Genomic DNA, 27,499 nt, shown 5'->3' with positions numbered 1-27,499 from the left:
CAAAATTTAAAAACACCAAAAATATGAACAAATTCCTGTGCAGACCGCACATACCTATCTTTGAGAAATAAAACAAAAAGGGGCAAAACACCCAGAGGGCGGAATAATTGTCCTGAGAGTGCTGTTTGTCTCCCTTGGGCTGAAGTTTGAGGACCCCTGCTCTAGGTCTTTGCACATTTCATTAGATTTACTATGTCTTCTTGAACTTCCCTTTGAGATTTTGTATTCAACTGTGAGTTCATTAATTTTTTCCAATTTGAGTTAGCTCATTTGATTAAGTGCATGTTTCAGCTTCTCTTTGGACATTCTCTGATCTTTGTCATATTCCGGTTGTTTAAAAAACATTTCTTTCTTAACAAATGATGTTCGTTATATCTTCTACAGCTCACTGAGTCTTCTGTTATATTTGTTCAAGGCGTCATATCTGTTCTTCAGATGATCTAATTAATTCAGGTGGGATGGACCAGGGCTCCTCAAATTTTTTAAAAAGTGGGCCAGTTCACTATCCCTCAGACCCGTTGGAGGACTGGCCCAAAACTTAAAAACACTAAAACTATGAACAAATTCCTGTGCAAACAACACATACCTACATTTGAGTAAAAAAACCAAACGGGGCTAAGAACCCAGAGGACCGCATAATTGTCCTCAGAGGGCCGTTTGTGGCCAGTGGGCTAAAGTTTGAGGACCCCTGCTCTAGGACTTTGAACATTTCTTTAGAATTTACTATGTCTTCTTGAGCTTCCCTTTCAGATTTTTTATTCAACTATAACTTATTCATTTTTTCCCATTTGCTTTAGCCACTCTAGGATTAAGTCCCACTTTCAGAGTATTCTGATATGCTTTGATATTTGTCTTTTTCCGGTCGTTTAAAAGTACTTTTGCTTACTTATCAAATGATGCTCATTATTTCCTCCACAGCTCACTGAGTATTCAGCTATAGTTTTGAAGGCATCATATCTGTTCTTGAGATGTTCTCTTGACATCAGGTGGAATGGACCAGGGCTCCTCAAACTTTGTAAACAGAGGGCCAGTTCACTGTCCCTCTGACCCGTTGGAGGACTGACCCAAAATTTAAAAACACCAAAAACTATGAACAAATTCCTGTGCAGACCGCACGTACCTAACTCAGTAAATTAACCAAATGGGGCAAAACACCCGGAGGTCCGTAAAATTGTCCTGAGAGGGCCGTTTGTCTCCCTTGGGCTGAAGTTTGAGGACCCATGCTCTAGGTCTTTGAACTTTTCATTAGAATTTACTATGTCTTCTTGAGCTTCCCTTTGAGATTTTGTATTCAACTGTAACTTCATCATTTTTTCCGTTTGCTTTAGCCACTCTAGGATTATGTCCCACTTTCCGGGTATTCTGATATCCTTTGATATTTGTCTTTTTCCGGTCGTTTAAAAGAACTTTTGGTTTCTTAACAAATGATGCTCTTTATTTCCTCCACAGCTCACTGAGTATTCAGCTATAGTTTTCAAGGCATCATATCTGTTCTTGAGATGTTCTCTTGACATCAGGTGGGATGGACCAGGGCTCCTCAAACTTTGTACACAGGGGGCCACTTCACTGTCCCTCCGACACGTTGGAGGACTGGCCTAAAAGTTAAAAACACCAAAAACTATGAACTAATTCCTGTGCAGACCGCACATACCTAACTCTGAGTAAAAAAATCAAATGGGGCAAAACACCCAGAGGTCCGGAAAATTGTCCTGAGAGGGCCGTTCGTCTCCCTTGGGCTGAAGTTTGAGGACCCCTGCTCCAGGTCTTTGAACATTTCATTAGAATTTACTATGTCTTCTTGAGCTTCCCTTTGAGATTTTGTATTCAACTGTAGCTTCATCATTTTTCCGTTTGCTTTAGCCACTCTAGGATTATGTCCCACTTTCCGGGTATTCTGATATCCTTTGATATTTGTCTTTTTCCGGTCGTTTAAAAGAACTTTTGGTTTCTTAACAAATGATGCTCTTTATTTCCTCTACAGCTCACTGAGTATTCAGCTATAGTTTTTCAATGCATCATATCTGTTCTTGAGATGTTCTCTTGACATCAGGTGGGATGGACCAGGGCTCCTCAAACTTGGTAGACAGGGGGCCAGTTCACTGTCCCTCAGACCCGTTGGAGGACTGGCCCAAAATTTAAAAACACCAAAAACTATGAACAAATTCCTGTGCAAACAGCACATACCTACATTTGAGTAGAAAAACCAAACGGGGCAAAGCACCCAGAGGGCCGGATAATTGTCCTCAGATGCCGTTTGTGGCCTGTGGGCTAAAGTTTGAGGACCCCTGCTCTAGGTCTTTGCACATTTCATTAGAATTTACTATGTCTTCTTGAGCTTCCCTTTGAGATTGTGTATTCAACTGTGACTTCATTAATTTATTCCAATTTGATTTAGTTCATTTGATTAAGTGCATGTTTCAGCGTCTCTTTGGACATTCTCTGATCTTTGTCATATTCTGGTTTAAAAAAACTTTTTCTTTCTTAACTAATGATATTCTTTATGTCCTCTACAGCTCACTGAGTCTTCTGCTATAGTTGTTCAAGGCGTCATATCTGTTCTTGAGATGTTCTCATAATTTCAGGTGGTATGGACCAGGGCTCCTCATACTTTGTAACCAGGGGGCCAGTTCACTGTCCCTCAGACCCTTTGGAGGACTGGCCCAAAATTTTAAAACACCAAAAACTATGAACAAATTCCTGTGCAAACAGCACATACCTACATTTGAGTAAAAAAACCAAACGGGGCAAAGCTCCCAGAGGGCCGGATAATTGATCTCAGAGGGCCGTTTGTGGCCAGTGGGCTAAAGTTTGAGGACCCCGGCTCTAGGTCTTTGAACATTTCATTAGAATTTACTATGTCTTTTGAGCTTCCCTTTGAGATATTGTATTCAACTGTAACTTCATCATTTTTTTCCGTTTGCTTTAGCCAATCTAGTATTAAGTCCCACTTTCAGAATATTCTGATATCCTTTGATATTTGTCTTTTTCAGTTCGTTTAAAATAACTTTTGCTTTCTTAACAAATGATGCTCTTTATGTCCTCCACAGCTCACTGAGTATTCAGCTATAGTTTTTCAATGCATCATATCTGTTCTTGAGATGTTCTCTTGACATCAGGTGGGATGGACCAGGGCTCCTCAAACTTTGTAGACAGGGGGCCAGTTCACTGTCCCTTAGACCCGTTTGAGGACTGGCCCTAAATTTAAAAACACCAAAAACTATGAACAAATTCCTGTGCAGACTGCACATACCTAACTCTGAGTATAAAAACCAAACTGGGCAAAACACCCGGAGGGTCGAATCATTGTCCTGAGAGGGCAGTTTGTCTCCCGCGGGCTGATGTTTGAGGATCCCTGCTCTAGGTCTTTGCACATTTCATTAGAATTTACTATGTCTTCTTGAGCTTCCCTTTGAGATTGTGTATTCAACTGTGACTTCATTAATTTATTCCAATTTGATTTAGTTCATTTGATTAAGTGCATGTTTCAGCGTCTCTTTGGACATTCTCTGATCTTTGTCATATTCCGGTTTAAAAAAACTTTTTCTTTCTTAACAAATTATGTTCTTTATGTCCTCTACAGCTCAGAGTCTTCTGCTATAGTTGTTCAAGGCATCAAATCTGTTCCTGAGATGTTCTCATAATTTCAGGTGAGATGGACCAGGGCTCCTCATACTTTGTAACCAGGGGGCCAGTTCACTGTCGCTCACACCTGTTGGAGGAATGGCCCAAAATCTAAAAACACCAAAAACCATGAACAAGTTCATGTCAAACCGCACATAGCTACTTTTGAGTAAAAAAAGCAAACAGGGCAAAACACCCGGAGTGCCGGATAATTTTCCTCAGAGGACTTTTTTGGCCCGTGGGTAAAGTTTGAGGACGCCTGCTCTAGGTCTTTACACATTTCATTAGAATTTACTATGTCTTCTTGAGCTTCCCTTTGAGATTTTTTAATCAATTGTAACTTGTTCATTTTTTTCCATTTGCTTTAGCCACTCTAGGATTAAGCCACTCTTTCAGAGTATTCTGATATCCTTTGATATTTGTCTTTTTAAGGTCGTTTAAAAGAACTTTTGTTTTCTTAACAAATGATGTTCTTTTTCTCCTGCACACTCACTGAGTGTTCAGCTATAGTTTTTCAAGGCAACATGTCTGTTCTTCAAAAGTTCTCTTGACATCAGGTGGGATGGACCCGGACTTCTCAAACGTTGTAAACGGTGTCAGTTCACTCTCCCTCAAACCCGTTGGAGGGCTGGCCCAATATTTAAAAACACCAAAAACTATGAACAAATACCTGTGCAGACCGCACATACCTAAATCTGAGTGAAAAAACAAAACGGGGCAAAACACCCGGAGGGATGAAAAATTGTCCTGAGTGGGCAGTTTGTCTCCCGCGGGCTGATGTTTGAGGACCCCTGCTCTAGGTTATTGCACATTTCATTAGAATTTACTATGTCTTCTTGAGCTTCCCTTTGAGATTTTGTATTCAACTGTAATTTCATCATTTTTTTCCAATTGTTTTAGCTACTCTAGGATTAAATCCCACTTTCAGAGTTTTCTGACAACCTTTGATATTTGTTGTTTTCCTGTATTTTAAATGAACTTTTGCTTTCTTAATAAATGATATTCATTATGTCCTCCCACAGCTCATTGATTCATCTGCTATAGTTGTTCAAGGCATCATATCTGTTCTTGAGATGGTCTCATGATATCAGGTGGGATGGACCAGGGCTCCTCCAACTTTGTAGACAGGGGGCCATTTCACTGTCTCTCAGACTCGTTTGAGGACTGGACCAAAATTTAAAAACACCAAAAACTATTAACAAATTCCTGTGCAGACCGCACATACCTAACTCTGAGTGAAAAAACCAAACGGGGCAAAACACCTGGAGGGCCCAATAATATCCTGAGTGGGCAGTTTGTCTCCCGCGGGCTGATGTTTGAGGACCCCTGCTCTAGGTCTTTGCACATTTCATTAGAATTTACCAAGTCTTCTTGAGCTTCCCTTTGAGATTTTGTATTCAACTGTAACTTCATCATTTTTTTCCATTTGTTTTAGCTACTCTAGGATTAAATCCCACTTTCAGAGTTTTCTGACAACCTTTGATATTTGTCGTTTTCCTGTATTTTAAATGAACTTTTGCTTTCTTAATAAATGATGTTCATTATGTCCTCCCACAGCTCATTGATTCTTCTGCTATAGTTGTTCAAGGCATCATATCTGTTCTTGAGATGTTCTCATGATATCAGGTGGGATGGACCAGGGCTCCTCAAACTGTGTAAACTGGGTGCCACTTCACTGTCTCTCAGACCCGTTGGAGGACCGGACCAAAATTTAAAAACACCAAAAACTATGAACAAATTCCTGTGCAGACCGCACATACCTAACTTTGAGAAATAAAACAAAAAGGGGCAAAACACCCGGAGGGCGGAATAATTGTCCTGAGAGGGCTGTTTGTCTTTCTTGGGCTGAAGTTTGAGGACCCCTGCTCTAGGTCTTTGTACATTTCATTAGAATTTACTATGTCTTCTTGAGCTTCCCTTTGAGATTTTGTATTCAACTGTGAGTTCATTAATTTTTTCCAATTTGATTTAGCTCATTTGATTAAGTGCATGTTTCAGCATCTCTTTGGACATTCTCTGATCTTTGTCATATTCCGGTTGTTTAAAAAAACTTTTCTTTCTTAACAAATGATGTTCGTTATGTCTTCTACAGCTCACTGAGTCTTCTGCTATATTTGTTCAAGGCGTCATATCTGTTCTTGAGATGATCTCATAAATTCAGGTGGGATGGACCAGGGCTCCTCATATTTTGTAAAATGTGGGCCAGTTCACTGTCCCTCAGACCCGTTGGAGGACTGGCCCAAAATTTAAAAACACCAAAAACTATGAACAAATTCCTGTGCAAACAGCACATACCTACATTTGAGTAAAAAAACCAAACGGGGCAAAGCACTCAGAGGGCCGGATAATTGTCCTCAGAGGGCCGTTTGTGGCCAGTGGGCTAAAGTTTATGGACCCCTGCTCTAGGTCTTTGAACATTTCTTTAGAATTTACTATGTCTTCTTGAGCTTCCCTTTCAGATTTTGTATTCAACTGTAACTTATTCATTTTTTCCCATTTGCTTTAGCCACTGTAGGATTAAGTCCCACTTTCAGAGTATTCTGATATGCTTTGATATTTGTCTTTTTCCGGTCGTTTAAAAGAACTTTTGCTTACTTATCAAATGATGCTCTTTATGTCCTCCACAGCTCACTGAGTATTCAGCTATAGTTTTTCAAGGCATTATATCTGTTATTGAGATGTTCTCTTGACATCAGGTGAGATGGACCAGGGTTCCTCAAACTTTGTAAACAAGGGGCATGCCTGGGGCGGGAGTTCTTTTCAGCTTAGCCAATGAGAGGGCATAGTGGGGGTGGAGCCAGCCATAGCTGCTTCCAGAGGCAGGAGGAGGGAGACAAGACAGTGACTCTGCCAGGGGTTCCCAGCTTGTCAGCTGCCCCTGCTCACCCATGTTCAATTTCCCTGCCATCCTCCCCGCATGGGGGAGCGCTTCTGACAAACCCCATCCCCACCCTCTCTCTGGGAGCCTCCAATTCCCCTGGCACACCCTTCTCCCTCTATGAAATACCATGTTTCAGAAGTCTAGACCCCAGCTGGGCTGTGGCGGGTTCCTCTGCAGAGCCCCCATTTCTTCAGCCCCTTGGCCAGCCACAGCATTCGGGCCCCTTAGCAGGTGCGCTTTGGTCCTGAGCTTCTAGGCCCAGCCAGGAACCTGAGCATGGCCTCCGCCCTGCGCCCCTCCGCCCCCCCCCTCCACCCCCCCCCCCCCCCCCCGCCTGCGCTGTGTTGTATGGCGAAACAGACTTTAAGGTGTTTGTAGGGTAAACATTTCACCGTGTTTTAGTTGTTTGCTTTCTTGGGGTTTGGGGTTATCTTTAGAGTTCTTTTTAGAGGTAAGTTGGGGAATATTTAAGGACACCCATATGGTTTGTCTTTCATTTAAGGTGTTTATTTAGGACTTCTAAGCTTTTTCTCAAGGCTTTAAAATTTTTTATGACTCTTAGGGTGTCTTGGGTGTTGCCTGGTGTGATTATAGCTTTTAGAGTGTTTCCTTGGCTTCTGGGTTTTGGTTTTTCAATACTGGGCAAAATACTGAGTCACTGTCACTCTTATTTCTCTGCTCCAAAACACCTTTTTGATTTTAGATTACATTTTTTGATGTCAAGGACTAAAGTTTACAGGCAGCAAGCTTTCCCAAAGACAGTAATAGGGCAAGCAGTCACTGGAGACTCTTCCAGAAATAAATCTGAGGTGCTTTGGTTGGATGCAGTTCAATTCTCAAAAGGTACACACTACTCTATGTGGGTGTATGACTCTTACAAATATACCCTATTGAATTTCCAGCCCAGTCCCGCCCTCTTGTGGTTATGTTTCACTCAGAGAACAACACTGCAAAGGGAAGCAGTTACCCTCCTTGCTCTCGAGTAATATCCGTAACATTGTAACTGAATTCGTCACAATTTGTGAACAATTTCCTAATCAACGAATATCAGTCTTCTCACATGACAGTTCCAAAATGAAGGTTCAAGTAATTTATTCGTGGTCCAATAACCTTTTTTTCAGGCTTGGGCCATCAACACTGAATTATGACCAAAAGAAGAACTTTCCAAAAGTCACTTTTGTGCTCCGTGCCCTGGTCTGCGCACATACTCACCCGGGTCCCTGGGGAATGTTTCGCCTATGTAAATACAGCGACCCCCCTGTTCCCACACAAGGTTCTCAGACTAGGTAGGACCCCAGCAGAGGCGCCTGTCCCTTTAAGGGGGCACTTCTTTGAGAAGCACCTTACCCACCCCCACCCACCACTCAGCGCAATAGAAAAGAGGGTAATCAGTACTCCTCAGAGATCTGGTGGGTGAGTGCGCGACTACCCACAGCCTGAAGCTGAGTCCAAGGCACAGACAGAATTCCAAGGGAGCACCGGCCAACAATCTCACCAGTAATGAGCACGCCTCTTGGTCAATACATCTTCCTGTCAAGTGACACCATGGAAACAAGGGGCACGCCTGGGGCGGGAGTTATTCTCAGCTTAGCCAATGAGAGGGCATAGTGGTGGTGGAGCCCTCAGGGGCTGCTTCCAGAGGCAAGAGGGGGAAGACAAGACAGTGACTCTGCCAGGGATTCCCAGCATGTCAGCTGTCCCCGCTCACCCATGTTCAATTTCCCTGCCATCCTCCCCGCATGGGGGAGCGCTTCCAACAGCCCCCATCCCCACCCTCTCTCTGGGAGCCTCCAGGTACCCTGGCACCCCCTCCCCCGCGCTATGAAGTTCCATGTTCCTGAAAAGTCTAGACCCCAACCACGCTCTGGCGGGTTCCTCAGCAGCGCCCCCATTTCCTCAGGCCCTAGGCAGGCCCCAGCATACTGGCCGCTTTGCAGGCTCCCTTTGGTCCTGAGCTGCTTGGCACAGCAGGGGACCTGAGCATGGCCTCTGCAGTGCCCCCGCCGGGCCTGTGCTGGGTCTCCTGGACCGGCTGCCACCTGGCTGCTCCCCCAGGATTGAGGGCGAATCGGACTTTAGGGTGTTTATAGGGTAAACATTTCTTAGTGTTTGAGTTGTTTGCTTTCTTTGGATTTGGAGTTATCTTTAGAGTTTTTTTGGAGGGAAGTTTGGCAATATTGTGGGCTTTAGAGACTTTTAGTCATAAAGGTAGTGTTGTTTGGGATTGGATGTTGGTGCAATCGTTACAAAAACAATGTGAATGAAATCTGAATCCATATTTAAAAACTGATGAAACAATAGGACTATCGTTTAAGCAGTCATGCCACGAAGATTTTGAAGTCCATCAAGAAGTCTTGGAAGGAAAAGTTTGTTTGAAGAGTGAAACGGAAGCAATTATATAATTAGGTTTGACATGACTGAACTATGGAATCATATGACATATGATGTAATTCCCACATTCCAGCAAATTAAAAAGAAACAAAACATCAATCCCATAAATCGCAGGAAAAAAAACACAAAGAAATCACAAATCTCAGCATAAGCTATGGGCTCCCACTGAATTCTAGCCAATTTAAGAACAATTAGTTGTGCCATCGTAACCGGCTCAATCCTCACCTTCCTGAAATGATCCCTGAACAAAGGGTGATACAACAAAGTGTGGCGAAGAAAGGAGATGGTGTCTGGCTGTCAGTGGGAATAGTGCCTGCATTCACACACGCATCCACCTAAGTGAGGAGTCAACTCAGTCCTCACGGAGGAAGCACAGCAGCTTGGGTGAGCCAAAGACTTCAATTACAAAAATTGAGTATGCTGACGAGAAAAGGATCTGAGCTAAAATTAAGAGCCCACAATTTGTAGAAGGCTCTGGAGGGCAGAGGGAGGCCAAAACTCACCTGCAGAGTACCCAGTCAGACAGAACTGCTGGTAGATCCGCTCTGGTCAAAGGCAGAGACGGAGCAGCCTTACTCTCATGCAGAGACCATTGTAATCTTCATTAGGCTGGATCGGACGTGACACTAGGCCTCTTTGATCTCACCATATACATGATTTGTTCCTGGTGCGAGCATCTCTGAGATGTTCCATGAGTGAAATTTCTAACCTGGCTTCGTGAATGTTGACAGGAGTCTTCTTCCTCGCACCATTATTTGTCTTTTTGGCATTAAACTATAATGATCTTTTTGTTACTGCCTTAGTGCAATTTGCTTTTACTGTCTTCTGTTGGGTTTCCCAAATATGAACCACAGGAGGAGTGGGGGTATAATGATAATAACAGATACAGGCATTCCAGGGAATGCAAGGGTAGGGTATGGGCATTCGGGTTGGAAAGGGGAGTTCAGAGGCACTTAGGGGAGTGGAGTGACCAAGGGAACACTAGAACTGATGCTGACTGCACATCTCATTGTAAAGGCGATTTACTCATGGGAGGTAGTGGAAGGATGCTCTAAGATAGATGTAGTACAATTCCTCTTGATATGATTGAATGCCTGAACTATTGACTTGTTTATTATTGCAATTGTGTGTCAATTGAAATATTCATTACAAAACAGGACAAATTCTATTATGATTACAAGTGATCATTGACAATAAAACAAAGAAAATTTCAAAAGTGAGATTAGGTTTTCAATCACTGAAAAGGACAGCAATACTGTCCATAATCCAAATGGGCATATGGTGATTGATGGAGACAAAAGTCATGATTAATCTGAGGAGCAAATCATGACCCTGAGAAAATGGATGTCAAATATGTGTATAAATATGAACAACCAGCTAATTCGACAGTTAAGGACAGATGACATAGCTATTGGTTTTAAATCACATCAAACTATTAATGAACACAGACCTAATCATCCCCACATAAAACACTGCTGTCCAGGCAATGGTGACTCGTTGTAAGAGGACACCCAAGAGGGTAAATCTTTCAGGGCACCGTTAGCCTGCTCTTTCCCTCTTGGTGCAGTCATGGATTCTGAACGGCCAAACTTACAGTTGGCAGCCTCAAGCTATCCCAACTGCCACCACGGCTCTTTAGGCCAACTTGTAGGACTAGTGAAATCAAGGCCCTGGAATCTACATCAAGTAAGACAAATTGGATGCAATCAATCAACAATCTGTGCAGAACAGTAGAAATAAAATGGACTATCCCCGTTTCACTATAGATTGTCAAGGCACTCCTTAAAAGTCCTAATACATGTAAATTATTTATTCACTCTTGTTACTGGTGTATGTTACTGAGTAGATTGCAACTCATAATGACCATACAGGTAGATGAGTGAAGGGTCTCCAAGATTGTACTTGTCATGGTTGCAATCGACCACATGTTTCCCCTGTGGAGAAAGGATTGTTTCCAGTGTCTGTCCTGTGAAATAGAAGCAAAGCTCTTTCAACTGTGGTGCAACCAGCTCTCCATTAGTCATGAAATGCAATGAAATGAGTATTACCAAGTTAGCAAATACACGGTCACACCAGAGACAGGAATTTTACAGCAAAGTTTGAACGATTCTCTTTAATACGGGGAAAAGCATTTTGAATTATGTAAAGTGACAACAAATCATTGAACATTTCTTTTCAGATGCTTCTGATTTACATATGGAAACAGTCTCATTTATACTTCTAAATTGATACCTATAGTATCTTTACACCTGTAATCTAATGTGTTTCCCTAGTCCAAAAATTTCACAATCAACCCACTCTTGACTGTCTACCTTAAGGATATATACACTTTCTACTAGCCTACAAGGAAGAACTCTTCCTTCAAATACTCCTAGCTATTTATTTGCTGCTTTAGTTAGATGAACCAAGTAAATACTACATAAAAGCGTGGTTGGATTATAGGTTGCATAAAGAGAGTAAACTCAAATCAAGTTTTGCACAAAACGGTTTGGGAATGTCCAAAGTGCACTGAAGTCAAGAGAGAGACTCTATGATTGGATTCTCTGTGCTCGTTTACCTTTTCTGCTCCTTTTGTATTCTGACGGCTCTGCTTTCCCCCGGTCATCGGCGGGAACATCACGAGTTACAAACTCAGCTCCAGTTTTGTCCTTTTCTCTTTGTGCTGTGGTCGTCCTTCCACATCTGGTAGATCTTGAGTGATGTGTGGTCGGTGCTGGTGGTTTAGATGGAGGCTCATGATTAACGTTTGACTTCTTGGGAAATGTTTGTCTCCCACTGGAAGAATCCCAATCTGAAGACAAAACATTCACTTATTAGAAGGTAAATGCAACATAACTTTGACCTGCGTAGATAAATACACAAATTCTTGCTTCAATGAAGCGGTCCCATGCCTTTTTCTTCCTGATGAACAGGCTTCCTTTCTGGCATCCTGCCTGTGGCAAATGGTATGGTTGCTGTGCTGAGGCCCTGTGTTTTCGGTACATCAGACTAGACTTAGCAACACTCAGCCACACAGGTGCTCCTGATTTAGATGAAAAATTGTTACCAGTTTCCTTTCCTTTAGCCTATTTTTTTTTCAGTTCTACTTACGTGGGTTCAATCACAACTTTTCATTATTTATTTTGCATTCCAGGAAAGCTAGTTTATTAGGTCTACATGAATTGACATTCTTTCTTCTTAATAATAACATTCATGCCCCCCAATTTAAAGCTCAAATATGCATGACAATATTTCATGCATAATCTAGAAACATTACTTGATTTAGTGTTTAAGCCATTAATCAATGGGCTTCTTTTAACTGAAAGACCATTTTCAATAGAATAATCTTTAGTTTATATTCATGAATATATAAGCAAGATCATAACCTTTAGGTATCAGTGTTTCCATTTTAAGTAACGGATGTACAAGGTGACACCAGAGAACAAAAGTAGCAATATACTTGAAACAAGCAATTATTATAGAAAGAAAAATATTTCACTCCTTTTTGAAATACCAAATTTAAATGTCATAGAAATAAGTGTAGAAATAAAGAACTGTAGAGTTAATTTGAATGCATGTTTCCCAATGCAACGTATTCATTTATACCCATACAATCTAGGGTGAAACAAAACAAATAAACAAACAAACGACAAATGAGTTGAGTTCAAACAGTTTGAAAATTATGGTAACCCCACACATGTGAAAGCAGAAGTGTGCTCCAGTATTCTCCCAGGCAAGTGGATTAGGCAAGTGCATCCCCAGGCCCTTTAGGGTCATGCTGTGCATGTGAAGCACCAGTCTTCTCAGTTAACGAACAAAAATGGTTGTGCCACCTGGCGATTATAAGGTGAAAAATGATGATTCCAAAGCACGAGCTGAGAAATTCTGGATTCCTAAGATCTCTATCCGGGAGCCCAAGGGAACAATGCTATTCTCCTAACAAGACAACATGTCACTTGTCATTTTCACTGACATTCTCTGTCACTGCAGCAAGGAGGTTTCAGACACAATAAGATGTCTAACAACATCCTATTCAACTAGCTATAAAACGTCTCAGTAGAAATGCTTGTATTTAACTGTTTTCTGCTTTCATTTCTGATATAGCAATAGGTATAACTGACCGACAAAAGCTCCCAGGCACTCTAAAGAATAGGGAATAGCATAAAGGGATCCTCATCCAGATGGTTTCAGAATTGATTATTTCAAAGATTGTGTCTTCCCAATTGTCACTAAAGAATGATTCATAACACGAGTACCATACACCACACAGGGTCAGCTAATGAGAAAATTAGTTGACTTTAGATCATCACTAGGAAAATACTAAAGGGAAATAAATTTAAAACACGCACGAGGAAGTAAGACATTGCTTCTGGTGAAGAACAAACTTCGAGTGACCATTTTAGAGCATTAGGAAGACATCTCAGCATTCCATAATTAACCTCTGTGAAGTTCTAAGTAATATAGACTTTCAAACTAAGGATTTTAGGGAGTTAAAGCATACACATGGAAAAAAGAGGAGTTCAAGGTTACTGTGGTAAAAGCATCCCTTTATGCTTCTGGATACCTTTTCCATGCATGAATAACAACAATGCCCTAAGTCTGACTAATTTCAAATCTCGAACATTTGCTAAAAGTGAAATAAATAAAAAGCAAGACCTGTGAACATGTCGAGTGACTCAATGTCCTTATTACAACGTGTATTGTGAAATGTACCTGGAATGCATGCGTGTTCTTCCTTGGGTGCTAACTCTTGATCAGGAGAAGCATCTTTGGTATCCTGAATGGAAATTAAAACAAGATGATTAATAGGTAAGGAACCATTTACACAAACGTAGTCACTAACTAAAGGTAACAGTGTGGAAGTTTTATATGAAAGTTATTACCTTTAAATGCCGATGTTTTGTTGCAGAAACTAAAGGGCAAAGTGAACACAATCAGTGGCATGTAAACATGACAAAACTAATCTCACACATTTATATGGATTCAGTATCAAGCCAAATTCTCATGCTGGGCTTTAGAAATGGGTGACTTACTTATTTGGGATTGGGTGTTGGTTGTGTTTGCTACAAAAGCAACATGAATGAAATCTGAGTCATCTTTAAAAACGGAAGAAACAATAGGAATATAGCAAAGACAAACCTGCCATGAAGATTGCAAAAGTGATCAGGAGGGAAAAGTACGTTTCGAGATTGAAATGGCAGCAATTATATAATTAGGTTTGACATGCGTGGACTATGGAATAATATGACATATAATATAATTCAAAAGTTCCAGCAAATTGAAAAAAGAAAAGAAAACATAACTCTGGGCTCACACTGAATCCTAGCTCCAACTTGAGAACAATGAGTTCTTACCTCACGGGCCGGCTCAGTACTCACCTACATGAAATGATTGCTGAACACAGGGTCATACAGCAAAGGGTGGCAAAGGAAGGAGATGGTGTCTGGCTATCAATTGGAATACTGCCTGGGGTCTTAAAAGCTTGTACACAAACCAGCAGCCATCTAAGCGAGGAGTCAACTAAGCCCACACGGAAGAAGCACAGCAGCTTGGGTGATCCAAAGACATCAATTACAAAAACTGAGTATAGTGAAGAGAAAAGTACCTGAGCTAAAATTACGAGCACACAATTTGTAGAAGGCTATGGAGGGCAGAGGGAGGCCAAAACTCACCTGCAGAGTATCCAGTCAGACAGAACTGCTGGCAGATCCGCTCTGGTCAAAGGCAGAGTCCGGAGCAGCCTTACCCTCATGCAGAGACCATTGTAATCTCCATTACGCTGGATCAGATGTGGTACTTGGCCTCTTTGTCCTCACCATATACACGAGCTGAATTAGTTCTGGGTGCGAACATCTCAAAGATGTTCCATTATTGAAATTTCTTTCCTGATTCTTGAATGTTGATGGGGGTCTTTTCCCTCACACTCATTATTTATATATTTGTCTTCAGCCTATTATGATCTTATTCTAAACCCTTTAGTATTATTTGTTTTCCATTGTCATCTGTTGAGTTTCCCAGACGTGAAGCGCCGAAGGAGAGGAGGTAGAATGACAATAACTGATATAAGTGATGATAGTGACTGCATGGGTAGGGGTGGGCACTAGGGTAAGAAAGGGGATTCTGGAGTAAATAATGAAAGCAGGAGGACAAAGAGAGCAGAACAACTCATTGTGATTTCACAACTCAATTTAAAGGCAAGTGATTCATGACAGGGGTTGCTGTAAGATCTATGTGCTGATTGTACAAATGCTCTTGTTATGATTAGACGATTGAACTACTGAATTGTACAATATGTAAATTTTTTCCCAATAAAAATGTTGAAAAGAAGGGACAAATTCTACTATGATTAAAAGCGATCATTCTTTTACCTTCCATTGAAAATAAAACAAACAAATAAACAAGATTTCAAAAGTGAGATTAGGATTTCCATCACTGCAACTGAGAGTAACACTGTCCATAATCCACAATGGGCATATGCTGGTTGATGGAGACAAAAGTCATGGTTAATCTGAGGAGCAAATCATGACCCTGAGAAAGTGGATGTCAAATATGTGTATAAATATGTACAGCAAGCTCATTCTACAGTTAAGGACAGATGACATAGCTATTGGTTTTAAATCATATCAAACAATTAATGAACACAGACCTAATCATCCCCACATAAAACCACTGCTGTCCAGGCAATGGTGACTCGCTGTAAGAGGACACCAAAGGGGGTAAATCTTTCAGGGCACCATTAGCCTGCTCTTTCCCCCTTGGTGCAGTCATGAATTCTGAACGGCCAAACTTACAGTTGGCAGCCTCAAGCTATCGCAACTGCCACCAGGGCTCTTTAGGCCAACTTGTAGGACCAGTGAAATCAAGGCCCTGGAATCTACATAAAGTAAGACAAATTGGATGCAATCAATCAACAATCTGTGCAGAACAGTAGAAATAAAATGGACTATCCCTGTTTCACTATAGACTGTCAAGGCACTCCTTAAAAGTCCTAATACATGTAAATTATTTATTCACTCTTGTTACTGGTGTATGTTACTGAGTAGATTGCAACTCATAATGACCATACTGGTAGATGAGGGAAGGGTTTCCAAGACTGTACTTGTCTTGGTTGCAGAGGACCACATGTTTCCTCTGCGGAGACATGATTGTTTCCAATGGCTGTCCTGCGAAAAACAGCCAAGCTCTTTCAACCATGGTGCAACCAGGCTCCTTTACTCATTAAATAGAATAACATGGGTATTATTAGGTAATAAAATACACGGTCATGCTTGGCAGAGGAACTGTATAGCAAAGTTTTAATGATAGCCATTAATATGGTAATAGCACTTTGAATTGTGAATAATAGCAAATCATTCTCTTTTACTTTTCAGATGGTGTTAATTTAGTCACACTGGAATGTAGTCGTACTTACAATTCTAAATTCAGACCTAAATAGTTAAGCAGTCACATTGTGTTTGAATATGCCATCTCTAACCCTCCACCTAAGGTGTGCCTCTTGTCCCAAAGTTCTCCAAGTAACCCACCATTTACTGTCTGCTGTCAAGTGTGAATACACTTTCTACTAGCCTACAAGAAGAACGCCTCCTCCAAATACTCCTAGCCGTTGCTTTGCTGCTTTGTTTGGACGAAGAAAGCAAATACCGTGTAAAAGAATGGATGGGTGGCAGGTTGGATCAAGGGAGTCAATCCATAGCAAGTTTTGCACAAAATGGTTTGGGAGCGTCATGTGTAGACTGAAGCCAAGAGAGGGACTCAGATTGTATTCACTATGCTTGTTACCTTCTCTGCTCCCTCTATTTTCTGATGGCTCTGCTTTACTCTGGTCATCGACAGGATCATCCCGAGTTACAAACTTGGCTCCACTTTTGTCCTTTACTTTTCGTGCTAAGGTTATCCTTCCACAATTTGCAGATGTTGAATGACTTGTGGTCTGTGCTGGTGGTTTCGATGGAGGCTCATCATCAATGTTAGATTTCATAGAAAGTTTTTGGCTCACACAGGCAGAATGCAAATCTGAAAACCCTGAAAACCAAACATTCACTTATGAGAGGTAAATAATAACATAAATTTGAACAGCTTAGATAAATACACAAATTCTTGTTTCAGTGAAGCGGTCACAAGTCTTCCTCTCCCTTACAGTCAGTCAGTCCTCCATGACAGCTCCCTGCACTTGGCATGTGGTCTGCTTGCTCTACTGAGGCCCTGTATTTGCGCTAGATCAGAACAGACTTAACAGCAACCAACAACACAGGTGCTCTTGATCTATTTAAGCTTAGTAGAAGTTGTCTTTCCTTTTGTCTATACATTATTTTGTTTGATGTCCCTGGGTTCACACAGAACTTTCAATTATTTAGTTTACATTCCATGAAACTTATCTATTAATGCTGCAAAGATTCACACTCTTTCTTCTTAGGAACAAAATTTATGCGTACATATTTAAGGTTGAGTATGCATGAAAGTATATCGTGTATGCTCTAGGACATGACTTTTTAAAGCCATCAATCAACATGCTATTTTAATGAAAGTATTTTATTTGTAAGACTTTTCTTAAATACACAATCTTCAAATTCATTTCTTAAGCTTTGGATTAGCATCATGAATATGTATGAGGTACCATTTAAATATAGGGGAAGTACAAGTTGACACTAGAGATAAAGAATAATATTGTGCTCAGGAATAAGCCATTAATATAGAGAACATTTTTTTCATTTATTGAAAATTTTATAAGTGAAAGAAAAACAACAACAACAAAACAAGAATTGTAACAGTAAAGCTTTAAAGGATAGTTCCAAGTGGACAATATTCATTTTACCCCAAAGGAGGCTGTCTAGGTTTTAAAACCCAAATCTATTCTCTTCCAGGGCACTGCACTGATAGAAACCCGTGTGTCACAGCAGAACTTGCTCCGGGGGTTAAAGGCTGCAACATGACCGAAGTCCATCAGCAGGCCCTCTATGGCATCATATGGACAGGAGCCACCAACCTCTCAGTTAGGGAGCAAAAATGGTTGTGCCACCCTTGGAACAACGAGAAAGGATGTACATCTTAGAGGGTAACCTGGTGGTTCTAAAGTATGAGCTGAGAAACTCGGGATTCCCAAGATGTGCATCAGTAAGCCCAAGGGAGACACACGATTCTCATACCAATCCAAAATGTCATTAGACATTTTTACTTTGTCTCTTATAAGTACCCCAGGAAGGTTTTCAGCCACCATGTGATGTTTGATGGTGTCATACTCTAGGAATCAATGACATTTCTGAGTAGGTTCGCTTGCATTTAAACTTTCTCAGCTCCAGTACTACCATAGCAGTAGGGACAACCGGCTTCAACAAAAGTTTCTCGATAAGTCTAAATAATAGTGAAGAGCATAAAGGATATTCTAAGGCTGATCCTACGGCTGAAGAGTAGAATGAATTCTTTCATAGTTTGTGTCTCTCAAAGAGCGACTAAGAAAGATGAACAAGTTTCCCCGCATTTTCAATCCATGTACAATACAGCACACAGGTCTGCTGAGGTAGACATGTGGTTGACTTCTGATCATCACCATGAGAATATTGAAATGAAATCAAGTTAAAACACACACACAAACAAGTAAGGCTTTGCTCCTGGAGAAGATCAAAGTCCAGTGAACATTTGAAAGCATCAAGAAAAATTCTCAGCGTTCCATTGTTAACATCTGTGCATTTATAAGACATTAGGATACTCCAAACTAAGCAATTTAGGGGTACAAGTCGACAAATGGAAAAATGAGTTCAATCTTACTATGGTAAAATCTTTTCTCAAACTTCTAGATCTTTTTTCAAACAAGAATAACAACATTGATATGTGCATGGCTTATGTCAACTTTTCAACTGCATTTGCAAAAGTGACATAAATCAGAAACCAGGATCCTGTGAACATGTCAAAGAGCTTCATATCCGTGTTCGTAAGTGAAATGTGTATCGTGCACCGCACCTGACCGGGATGTGTCCACATCCTGGAGTACTAAGTCATTAGCAGGAGTCTGAATGGGAATGAAAACAAGAGGAGTAACAGTTAAGGCACATTTCATACAATCTGGGGTTACTAATTAAAGGAAAGACTCACAAGTTTTATTTTAAAGTTATGACCATCAAATGTAGTTTATTCACAGGAGAATCTACAGGGCAAATTGGACACAATCAATTGCATGCAATATGACAAAAACTAATCACACACATTTATGAGGAATGATTATCAAGCAGGATTCTCATCCTCCTGTACAGCGTACATGCTTTGTATTGGTTGCTTGTTGCTTTGCTTCCAAAGGCAACATGAAAGAAATATGAATCCATCTTAAAATACTGAACTATAGGAATATAGGATTAACAAAGAATGCAATGAAGCTTTCAAACATGAGATGATTATTCTAATCACTGCAACTGAAATTAAAGTGTCCATTAGTAATGTTGACATACTGATTGAGTGGAGGAAACTGGATCTTTCATCAAAGGAACAAATCACGACCCTGATAAAAATTAATCAAAGCTCAAGGCCGTATGTAGAAATGTAGCTCCAATTATGATGCAACACAATCATTTGTATCATAATCCTACAAATATTTATCACCTTCTTCAATTTGTCCTGTAATTTAATAAGTACCCAGTTGTGTTGACAGCTGCCTTGAATGTATATTTCAGTTCTCATCCAAGTCATAACATATTCTAAATTGATTTCTTGGAGAGCTACTTATAGAATAAGACTTCATAAAAATATTCATTATTTACCACAATATAGGAGGGATACATTTCTTCTATCCTATCATTTAGCCATCATAGTTTTATGATCCACTCATGACAGAAACTTTTTCAAATGCAGGGAAGGAATAATGGACAATACAGTTTCAATGTGAAATATGTTGTTAAAGAGGGGGTAGGGTTAATTACAGAATATTGAGGATTTAAATAAACTCGATGTTTAAAAACCAGTCTAAAAAAAAAGCCAGTCTAGTCTATACTGACAATAGAAATTTTAGTATTCAAGAAAACATTTCAATTATTTTTCCAAATTACCCATGATTAGTTCCTCAATTATTTGGGTATGTTACCTCCCTCTACTATCTAAAATGATTTCCATGTAAAATCTAGATAAAACAATGCCTTTCCTCAATAAGTAAGATTTAAACCATTATCCCAAGATCCTTCTTCCAGACAGCTCCAGGGACATCTAACACCCATGCTAATCAGAGAAGGGATCTGAGGACCAGCAACTTTGGCATCACCTGGTAGCTTGTTCGAAATAAAGAAGTCCAGGCTTCGTGAGTCAGAGTCTGAGTATGATTGTATTATGTCAGCTTCCACATTCCTTCAGCTCAACTCTTCCTTCTGGAATCTAACCTTGAGCCTCCTCCCTATTGCATCTCGTGAACTAATTGTGTATTAAAAGTCATAATGTTTATTAATGATACATGAATCAGACTTTACCTCCTGCCTTTCACTCAAACAAGACACTGCTTTTTATTTTTCCCAGTGCCCTTCTTCAGGCATATGTGATGCTGTCCTATGAAACAGAAACTTTTAAAATATATATATATCCCTGACCACACACACTTTGACTCGTCCACTGTAGATGAAACAGCTCTGTATGATCTGGACAGGAACCCTGGGGGCGTGCTGGTTATGACTTGGACAGCTATGTGCAAAGTGGGCAGTTCAAATCCACCAACTTCTCCACAGGAGACGGATGGGGCTTTTCTACTCCAGTATAGACTTAGTCTCTGAGATTCACAGGGGCCAGTCATTTCTACAGCATGATATAGGGTCCTTATGAGCTAACATCTACTCAATGGCAGTGAGATTGGAGTATTTGGGGGCACGTTTAAAGGCTTCATTCCTTCATGAATTCCCTATGTGGGAGCTAGTCGGTGGAAAACTATACCTGAAGTTGTCGACACTTAGAATTGAAATCTCCTTCCATATTCTTCACCCCTTTTCTAATATCCCATGCTTCCTTCTTCTAAAGAAGTATTTGTTATTATCACCTGCTTCTGAGTGCCCCTGGTTTCTTTTCCCATTGTTTACTCATCGTACTCTGTCCTTCCATTCTTCTTCTCCTCCTCTTGACCCCTTTGTTCTTCCTTAACTTACTGACTTTCCATAATTTGGAATTGAAAGTAATAATTTTGTTTCTCTGGTGACGCTTTTCAATTAATCTGTTACTGACACCTTCTCTAAACATCTATCAGGTATCTCCATCATACTTCTTTTTCTCCATTGTACATTTTCTTTCGGCTATCAGAATTTATCAGTACTCATGTCTAAAAAAATATCTCAAATGATTTTTGATACAGCTTTACCTGGTCTTTCTGATATATCTGGGGCTGCAACTAAATCATCAGCATTCTTCTGTGGAGACCTCTTGAGTACACTCTGTTAACATTAATGCCAATAATCAGTTTTACAAGATTACTTATCCTTTGCTGACAGCACCTATTTTAAAAGTAGTTACACTTAAAACTTAGGGAAGCATGAATTGAAAAGCTAAACATTTCAATGATGCATCTCATCTTTGTTTTCCAAATCATGTCTACATTTTATCTTTATTTAGGCATTAATTCTGTAAGCTGAGGATGAAAGTTCAGGGGAAATGTATTTATATAAAAATACTGATTTATGGTAACTCTTTCTATAAACAAGCATCTTCAAGTAGCTAATTGTAGTCTGAATTTCCCCCTTTAAAAAAAGAGCACTTAGGAAAAGTAGGTATCTAAACAAATGCTGTAATAAATATACTTGCTTGATATGGATTTCACTGAAGACAAAGTACTTATACATGACAGTATTTTTAAAAAGTAAAATGCCTGACAAGACACCATAGGGCACAGTATTGTCATGCTGACCATAAACAGGAGATCTTCCATGTTCTTTGATGTAGGCAAACATGGGCTTTAGGAATGTAATTTTTTACCATAAAATACAATGATCTTCAGTAAGAATTTTTACCCTTTAGGTTATATTTAAATACTACCAAGCAAGTACTCTAGTACAACGCATTTTTTTCAACTTAAGGAGCATATGGGGGGAAAAAGCACTGAAAGTTTTCATAAAAGGAGAGTAATTTGGAAAATAAGCACTGAAAATGTGTCAGACACTGCTTATGCACATCTTCCTTTCTCCACAAAGCGGGAAGAATGATGATGAGGGTGACACGCATACTTCCCACTTCGGAATCTCCCCAAATGTGAAGAGTAACATGGTGAACAAGGTAGGCAGGATCCGTTGTTCTCATAGGCAGAACCCTCACCGGACGCACTCCTTCCCACCCTAGACATTAGGGAGCTTCAATGTTACACTCTACCTGCCTAAAACCCACCCCCACTGCCATCCCCAGCCACCCCAGAATAATGACTCTCGCAATATTCTGTAACCTCACAGTCTTTGTTTCCTTTGTATGAAGACTTAAAATGACCTGGAAATTTTTGTTGGATTGTTTTTCTGTTCCACCTACTGAAGCATAAGCTCTTGCCTGAATATTCAGTATCTCCCTGCCATGCACATAGTTGATTTTTAATAACAGATATGTATTTCCAGTTCAAACATTTAAAATCTCATCGGCAAAGTTTCAAGTGACAAGTCACCGCACCAAATTTTGTTTTCTCTTTCTTATTCTACGTGCAGAATTCACATGCCTATGAGGCAATTGAAAATACCATGGCTGGCCGCTGGCTTCTTATTCCTCAAGGTCCCATCCTCATTGTTCAATATGCTAAAGACCTGGAACTGCTAGAAGATGGACCTAAGGCGATGCGTCTTTGCATCTCTTGACTGCTGCTTCCATGAGCATTGACTGTGGATCCAAGCAACACAATATCCTTGACCACACTTCAACCTCTCCTCCGTTTCTCATGTTGGCTATTGGTCCAGGTGTGATGATTTCCGTTTTCCCCTCCTGACCTCACCCTGGTTACAACCCCCTCTCAACAAGCCCCCTCATTCCTTCTTCATTTCTCCTTGCTTTCTGACCCCGGGGACCCTCCTGTGGAAGTCAGATAGCTTGGCCTTGTGCGGAATCTCCATCTCTCTACCTGCTCTCCTCGTCAACTCTCCTTCCCCCCGCTCCCTGTAAGATTTCAGTTCTTATCAGAGGAAGGTTTCCACAACTGCCAGGAAGCCTAGGAGCAAGTCTCTGTGTCTCCCTCTCCCCTACATGGTGAACTACTTGTACATGGGGCACACCTCTGCCTGACCGCCCCTGCTTTAAATCCCCTCTCACCTCCAACCACCAGTCTCCCTGTTCTCTACTCCTGGGAAACTATGCATGGAAATAGGGTCCTGTGGTGTGGTGAGGAACTGCCATATGTCTCCCCTCTGATGGAGGCAACCGTGTCTGTCCTTAGAGGAACATAATCCCTCCACTAACGATAAGCTCCCTGAGAGCCGGAAAGCTGAATAAGCCCAAACAGGGACCCTTTCTTATAGACACAATAATATCAGTCGGCTTCCCTCTCCCTATAGGATATGGTGCATATTTTATGTATTTTCCAATACATAAAAATATGTATTTATTATGATGGAAGACCTGTAACTGACACTGTCTGTGATTGTGCCTGGCAATATGCACCTAATCAGTCCCACTGCTCTGAGTGCGACCAGTACACTCTCTAGAGACCCAGGTCTTGTGCCATAGAACACCAGGACAATGAATTCTGGATTTTCAAAGTACACAATATGCTCCAAAAGACACACCAGCGGGGTCTATATAAAAGCCCCACTAGGTGTACTAGCCTTGACCTCAAATATACCTATAGACTGAGGCCTTAAGACTGAAATCACATGGTGTGTGAGGACATGGAAAATGGCTATACCAAGAGTATTGAATTGTCAGTAGGTGGACATGCATTTACTTACATCTTCAAAGCTGTATTAAGATGTGTACAGATTCCTTTCTATGGAGATGGCACCGAAGGCAAACAAGGAAGTTCTTTATTCTCCCCAAACGAAAGCCAAAGCAAAGGCTTTAAAGCCCAAGACAGCTGTGCTGTAAGGCATCCACTGCCACACACACACACAAAAACAAGAATATCCAGAAGTCCCCCAATTTCAGGGCCCCAAGTCTCTGAGACTAAGAAGGCAGCCCAAATACCCTGGGGAGAGTGCCTCCAACAGAAACAAGCCGGACCACATGCCTTCAATACATAAAAATACATAAAAAAGATGAAAGATCTGTGACTGACACGGTCAGTGAATATTATTGTAACTTTGTCCTGACCCCCAATTCCCATTGTTTACAAAGAGTCCTCAGTCCCAGAATGCTACCTTATATAAGTGAATAATCCAGGTACTGTAATAGTCGTTAGCCTACACTTGTTCAAACTCCTTCTCTCAGTACTCTTTTAATCATTAGTACCATGGCCTAATAAAAGATAGGCCAAAAACTCTAATGACTATAGATGCCAAGATCTCCAGTGCAATACTACTCAACAGAATTACCCAAAAAAAACAACCAAAAAACTTAGGCAACAAGATCAAGTGCAATTGCTACTGAATGTGCAAGGATGAGTTAACAGTAGGAAAAACAATCAATTCAAGTGATCACATAAGCAAAATAAAGAAGAAGAGCCAAATGGTTATATCAATCTAGGCAGAAAAGGCATTTGGGAAAATACGGCATCTCTTCCCAATTACAGCACTCAACAAAGTAAGTGTAGAAGGGAAGTCCCTCAACCTAATAAACACCTTATATGCAAAAGTGGTCGCTTGCAATTCACTGAATAGAGAGACATTGAAATGGCTTCTTTTTTCTTTGAACTAGTACTAGGCAAGGTAGCCCTTTATCAAGAAGCTTATTTAATATAGTTTTGGGTATTTCCGTGAGATTCAAAAACATAAAAAAGAGGAATGTGTCCTCATTGCATAGAAGAAATAAGAATGGCTTGTCTGCAGATGACATGTAATGCTATATATAGAACATACCAAAGATTTGAACAAACCATTGCTCAAACTAATTGAAAATTTGGCAGCATAGCAGGCATTGAGATCAACGTGCAGAAATCACTCAGTCTTCTATTTTAAGGATGATATTTCAAAAAATGATATTCAAAGAGCATTGTCATTTACAATAACTACACAAAAATATTTTTAGGAGTAAATACTAGAGAAACAATAGGTGTATACAAATGAAATTCCAAATTACTCTTTAAGAAATGAAAAAAAGAATTTACCCCAATGGAATATGTTACCATGACCCAAGATATGCACATCAAATATAGCAAAAATGTTATTATTTCAAAAATTACTTTACAAATCCAAATCAATTCTGATCCTAACTCCACCATAATTTTTCAGAGAAATTGGAAAACAAATTGCCAACATCTATGGAAAGGAAAGAAACCCAGAATAAGTAAAACACATTAAAACATTAAAACAAAGTCTGAGGCCTCTCTCTCTCAGACCTGAAAACCTATGTAGCCATCACAATCGCAACAGTAATCACAACTCGTTCAATGACAGATATGAAGAACGATGGATTAGAATTGAAAACCCAGATATAAACCAGTTAACTAAAGGCATCTAAATTTTAATCAAGAAATAAAACACACTAAATGGGCTCAAGACAGTCTTTTCAACAAATGGTGAGGCAAAAACTGGATTTTCACCTGCAAAACAATGAAACAAGACTCCTATGTCACACCATGCGCAAAAACAACCTCAAGAGGGACCAAAGACCTAAATATAAATTACACAATTATGAATAGCATCAATGAAAACAAGGAACAAACTTTGTGACTCTGATACTAGTCATAAAGACACAACCAAACAAAATTTAAAATATCTACACTCACTATAGAAGACACAACAAAGAACCGGAACCTACTCAAAAGACCCCATTCAAGCACAACAACGACTTCATCAAAAGGGTCACTGAGACCACACAGACTGGGAAAAATGTTAAGTTATAATAGCTCATATGAAGGATTAATGTCCAAAATCTGTAGAGGACCCCAACCTGTATTGGGTCCTAAAGTTTTCCCTGTTTTCACTGATGCTCTTAACAAGAAAAATACAAATAAAACACTTAAAAAGCAAGCACAAACACAAATAGACAACGTCCCAAGGATAAATACCGCCCCCCCACAAATGTATGAAGAAATCTTCATGATCAATAGCAACCAGAAAAATACACATTCAAACAAGAATGAGGTATCACTTCACAATGACACTTTTTGCAAAATTCAATGAGACACAAAATAAGAAATGCCCCAATAGCGGGGATGATAAGAATGCTTTTAAGATGCTGGTGAGAATGTAGAATTGTACAGCGGCACTTCTTAAAACAAACACACATCGAAGAACCTCATGATCCAGCAGTCTGTCTCCTGGGAATATAACCAAAAGAAATAACACAAACTGACATATGTACAGATATGTTTATTGCAGCAGTTTTTGCAATAGCGAAACCATGGAAACAGCCCCAAACCCCAAACTCTAGAGGCATGTATCAGCGAGCTATGGAACATTCACACTACAGAATTTTATGCATTGGAAAAAGACAATGACAACTCTCTTAAACACTGTAAGACATGGAGAAAACTGGAGAACATTTTGCTTAGCAAACTGCATCTTACAAAGATACTTATGTCATCCTTGTTATAAGGAAAAGCCAGAAGCAATGTGGTTTACACAAGATGATGACGCCCAGGGATTGGGGTAGGAACAGGGAGAGGGGAGGGTTGAGGTGGGGACAACAATGACAGCAACAATACAAGGGAGTGTTTAGCAAGATAAAAATTAAAATGACTTTATAAAAATAAAAACATCCTCCACACTCCTTTCCCCTGAAATCTAAATATTAGTCTAAGTGGCTAAGAAACAGAGAAAAGTAAAATGGTCTTGAAGGATTTAGTGGCATACAAGTTCACTGCAAACATAATCAAATCAAATAAACGCATCCTCTTTAGCCTATTAACATCCCCGTACACTTAGAGTAAAATTACAAAAAAGTTTAAAGAGATAGTACCTCAGAAATCCAATATGTTTTTCTTTGATGCTCTTCTTGTGATCTTAATCTTGACCTCACCTCTGTACAACATAGTTACAGAGGCATGAATAAGAACATATACCACTGCGCATCGGAAACGGAAATACAAGTCTATCTCCACTCAGGAAAGTGTCAATCAAGTATAAGGGTTGAAGCGTTGTAGGACAAAGTTGCTGGAAGCAGTAATTGAGAGACTTAGGAAAAGAACTAGCTAATGAATAATATTTAAATGGCATAGATATTTTTGAATCAACTGATTCTCACTTGAGTACATATTAGTAGCATTTAAGCCTAAAATAATTTTCAGGCAGGCACTGACTTACGGCTTGTATTACCTTCTTGTTTTTCATCCACAGCAGTCACTGGGTGTCTTCTTTGCACTGTTGCAGGAACCTTCGAAACAGTAAGTCTGCCTTTGTTTTCTTTTGGTTCTAGCTGTGTTTCTTCTTCCTAGAATGGAAAGAAAGAAAGTCAACTTTGCAAGTAATATATTCACTCCCTCACTCCCTCTCTCAAGCAATCCATCAAGCAGCCACAAGCTGTACCATATACATTCGACACTTTTCCCCTTTGGCTCTTTCTCTTAGTGAGGGAAGCAAAAACCTCAGCCCTGGTCAGGACTGGGACTCATAG

General features: G+C 40.2%; 1 protein-coding gene and 1 long non-coding RNA gene across 2 annotated transcripts in view; both read right to left on the bottom strand.

Moving 5' to 3' along the window:
* The window catches only part of LOC142442265 (uncharacterized), a 1,041,239-nt gene that overhangs the window by 381,838 nt on the left and 631,902 nt on the right, over window positions 1-27,499 (bottom strand).
* On the bottom strand, window positions 17,645-27,316 carry LOC142442573 (uncharacterized). Its single transcript, XR_012783440.1, has 4 exons — window positions 27,202-27,316; window positions 26,846-26,907; window positions 21,186-21,258; window positions 17,645-18,875 (listed from the first exon to the last, which is right to left on the bottom strand). It is a non-coding gene; the product is annotated as an uncharacterized LOC142442573 (long non-coding RNA).

This window comes from Tenrec ecaudatus, chromosome 3 (genome assembly GCF_050624435.1).
Source record: "Tenrec ecaudatus isolate mTenEca1 chromosome 3, mTenEca1.hap1, whole genome shotgun sequence".
Classification (NCBI taxonomy): domain Eukaryota; kingdom Metazoa; phylum Chordata; class Mammalia; order Afrosoricida; family Tenrecidae; genus Tenrec; species Tenrec ecaudatus.
Note: the sequence above shows the minus strand (reverse complement) of the source record. Positions and strands in the feature narration are given on the sequence as shown.